General features: G+C 40.0%; 1 long non-coding RNA gene across 1 annotated transcript; it reads right to left on the minus strand.

The window, feature by feature from the left end:
- Positions 1-3,522: 3,522 nt before the first annotated feature.
- Positions 3,523-4,068, minus strand: LOC129764295 (uncharacterized). The gene is made up of 3 exons (XR_008741103.1): positions 3,945-4,068; positions 3,823-3,889; positions 3,523-3,759 (listed from the first exon to the last, which is right to left on the minus strand). It is a non-coding gene; the product is annotated as an uncharacterized LOC129764295 (long non-coding RNA).
- Positions 4,069-4,331: the final 263 nt, after the last annotated feature.

Consider the following 4,331-nt stretch of genomic DNA (forward strand, 5'->3'; position numbering starts at 1 on the left):
ACATGTCAACTTCATTACTTGTAATGTGTTAAAGGTCAGGCCCGTTTCGGTTATTACACTCCCGATTTCTATTAAATGAGAGGAAATGTAAACGCGGTACACTAACGGGAAGTGCTCGTCGGAAACAATCTGGTTTGCGTGTTTCCGATCAACCAGAACAACTCGCAGTGTGTTTGGTCTAACCTTTGAAATTTCAGTCACAGAGTTTTTTGCATTAGGTTTAGGCCGGAAGAAAACAAACCCCCGGGGCAGTTCCAGGTACATCTTCTGAATAGACCTTGACACGTGAGCGGAAACAACAGGGGGGAAGTCGAGTGCGAGAATTAAGTGGGGAGGGAAACGACAGGGCGAGAAGCTGAAGATGAGAGTAAGAAGCCGAAAAGAAAGGCTCAGCGGGAGCGGAGACAAAAGAAGGGTGAGGCGAAATCGAAGGTGGATGGGGGGGTTAGATGATAGAGATGAGAGGTTTGTGAATTTTTATAGGAGGGCTTGATAGAATGAGTTTAACCGTCCCCGGGAAACTTTTTCCGTTTTAGAAACGCGTTTGATTGTTTTGCTGTTTCTTAAAAGAACGAAATGGACTCATTGCTGCCCAAATATGCGTGGCTAACATAACCACCAACACCACACAGTGATGAGAAATGCTCATACCTTTGCAAGATTATGAACCCATTGCACAATGGACTAGTAGGTGCATTTAAGTGGAAGTTGGCAATTAGAGCTCGACATTTATTCTGTAGACAAAAACTGTCTTCGACAAAGTACAGACATATATGTAGAACAAAGTTTTTTTTCCTATCTCCTGAAATAACCGATATAGCGGTTTTTCTATATTGCGTTAGGGTCACCATGAAAAAAAAACTGTTTTTTGCTCCAACTTTCATATTTCAAATTCTACATACAAACTGTCTTCGAAGAACTTTCAGTGCTTACTCATACAAATATTTTGCGAAGCAGATTCAATATTTCAACTCTACTCAAAGTTATTGATATTTCTGCCCAAAAATATGCTCCCTTCCTTTGTTTTTCATTCTTTCTTTCTTGCAAACATAAAAAATGTTTATTGGCGACATATGAAAGAACATGTTTTACTCTACATGATGTGAGATTTTCATATATATGTTATTTGTTGTTTTTGAGTAAATTAAAATTGAAATCATGAGTTTTTGGGTGAAAAACCATCAGTAACGTTGAGTTGAGATTAAGATATTGACAAATTCTGCATCGCAAAATGTTGGTCTTCATGAGCTCTAGAAGTCGTACGTAGACAATTTTGATGTAGAATTTGAAATATAAAAAAAAGTTAGAGCAAAAAAATCCGTTTTTTCATGGTTACCCTAATGCAACTTAGATGGAAAGCGCTAAAAACAACTTTGTGGAAGATACAGTGATAGACATTCGTTTAGTCGCAAACTATTTTTCCTCAATATTTTCAAAAATAAGTCAATTCTTTGTACAGTTTTGTTCATAAAAGACTATTATTGTTTATTTTCATCGAATTCATTCTAAAAAAAAGTATAAATACACTTTTTGTTTTCTAAGTAATTCAAATATGTGGAATCAGGGTGGACATTCGTTTAGCCGCATCCTAAAATTTCAATTGACCTAAAAATTCAATTGGCATCGAGTCAGACAGCTTTTGAAGTGTTGCCATATAGATTTTAGCCCAACACTCCTAAATTAATGCCTTGACACTGGAAATGTTGTCAAATTGTCATCCGTTTGCATAGACCATCTCGGCCATGATTCTCCATAGGTTCTCTATGGGATTGCAATCGACTGCAAGTAGGTCATTCAAGAAGCGGAATGTCCTTCTCGGCAAACCATGCCTTCGATTGCGTGGAAACGTGTATCTATGCATAATCCTGCTGAAAAAACCACATCCTCGGTAGCTTTATTCTCAATATGGCCAATCAAAACGTCCTCCAGTAATTGAAGATACTTTTCGGAGTTCATTCGAGTGAAAATGAAACAAATGGGAAGCTTGTTGTGATAGGAAACGGCTTCCCACACTGACAAACTTTCGCCCCCAAAGTTTCGCTTCGATCTCACGACATGCCGTTGACTTAAATTGTACCAATAGCAACTGTAGCAGTCCGGACCATCCAAATTGAACTTTTTTCGCCGGAAAATACAATATTTCTCCATTCTAGTTTCCATTCCATGTATTGCCGGGCGGAAATGAGATGGTTCTGCTTATGGGTGGCGGTCAGTTTCGGCTTCCCTTGAAGTTTCTTCTACATGATGTTTGGTGACTCATTCAAGATGCGCGCAATATGCTTCTTCGTTACTGGAACAACCGATTCTGCCTTAATGTATGAGCAGGACATCGTTTCCTGGTTGCTTCGTGTCTTTTTCGACCTTTAAGACGCAAAGTAACTTTGGTGTTCCCATTTGTAGGTCGTTATATCCCATATTTCTGACACTATTTAGAGAAATTCCGTACCACTTTCTCATATCGAACAATTTTTGTTACGATCGAGCGATTAGAAAACTTTTGTTCACTGAATATCTTTATTATTTTCCGCCCCTCTTCCGTCAATAGAACACCTTTCGCCATTCCTTTAAATTTTACGTAAATCACTAATCTGACCAACTTCTTACGTTGCACATCTAATATTTATCTTGTAAATTGAACATCCCCAAGTATTCTTTCAAAAAACACAGATAAAGGCTTGGTGATTATGCGAAAACTCGATTTTTATTCCCCTTCGGCTAAACGTATGTCGGAAAAAACGGAAAAAACAACGTTTGAATGTTTATATCCACCGATGCCGCCTAATTGTTTCGTAAGTGTTTCATGATTTTTTTTTCAAGTGCGGCTAAACGAATGTCTATATGCTCTTGAAAAAAACTGTCTTCGATAAAGTTATTACATATGATGGAGCGCTAATTTCAATGTTGTAGGGTTACCAAAACTTTAGGTTAAATAAAAAATCTAACTTTCTTATCTCTATATATGGAGATAAACATAGTTTGAATAGATAACATCATATTAAAAATCATCGGGAAAAAGTTAACTTGTTCTTAACACTTCTATACTCGCGCATTGGTCTGTCAGACCGAGAAATCAATAATTCGTTAATTTCTCAGAAAATATCAACACTGAACTTTGCGATTCTCTCTAGCTTCGTTATTCATCGTTCGTCATCGTTTAGCGTATCGCATGTGTTGGTATAAAGGGGACGTGTTAAAAGACAACCCGGAACCTACGGCCAGCTCGAAGAAGGCTAACAGCTCAGCTTTCCCACCCGACCTCTCTTAAGCGATTGGCTTAAGCGCCACCTCTTTCGAGGACCAATCGCCGCGTTAGTTGCCCAGCTAGAGGCCTGACAGGCAGGCCTAAATTGTATCCTTTTATCAGGATCGGGGGACGATCGAGCACCCGTGCACCCGTGGCCGAGTGGTTAGCGTCCCACACTATCATGCCGGGTGTTCGGGTTCGATTCCCGTTCTGGTTGGGGGATTTTTCGTCAAAGACTATGACTATGGTTTTACATATTTCTACATTTATTTGTACATTTACTTTTGCTTAAATTATGGGGACATCACATGTGCACATGGACAAAACTATACAATACAGGGTACCTGGGGAGTGCGGTGAGGACACAAATTTCCTCACCGACTCCTTCTGCTTGTTTGCGGCGGATTCTCCGCCGGTTGGTAGCTTCCAGCGGGTCCGTTGGAGGCGCGAGGGTACGGCGCAGCCTTTTCTCCGACGTGTTGGGTTCGCCGGGTTTCGCCAAGAAAGGAATTTCCCTAACAGTGTAAGCCAACGGAATATCGTTAGCATATTATAGTCCGTTAATTGCACAAATTTACCTGTTGTTTTATTAGCTCTTTTAAATTAATTGAGCGTTTATTTGTTTAATCAATAACAATGATCACACTGAAACAATTCGAATTTATTATCACAAAGACTCCACGTTATAAAGAAAACTTACAATTAACCGATCGCGAACAAAACGCACAATGGTTCCGCGATGTCGGACAGTTCTAAGTAAAATGGTCGAAGAACATTGTAGTCCTCAGATAAACCGCAGGGTATCTCGCGATTCAGAGCTCAAGCTCAGCCGAAGATAATTTCCCCAAAGCATCACCTTGTGTGCATCTTGCTTCGACCAACTATCCTTAGATACAGCCTTCTCATTTCCCTCCCCAAACTCAAGGCCACGAAAGTAAGCGCTGCGCTAGCAGACACTCATTGGCCGAACAACTTTGGCGATTGAGCTTTCGCCCTGCTCCAGGGAGGTGGGATGGGAAATCTAAGATCTTAAGTATACTTTCTGGAGTATCTTTTAGTTTACTTTCGGTTGTGACTTAGTGGAGGT

Source organism: Toxorhynchites rutilus, chromosome 2, assembly GCF_029784135.1.
Source record: "Toxorhynchites rutilus septentrionalis strain SRP chromosome 2, ASM2978413v1, whole genome shotgun sequence".
NCBI lineage: Eukaryota > Metazoa > Arthropoda > Insecta > Diptera > Culicidae > Toxorhynchites > Toxorhynchites rutilus.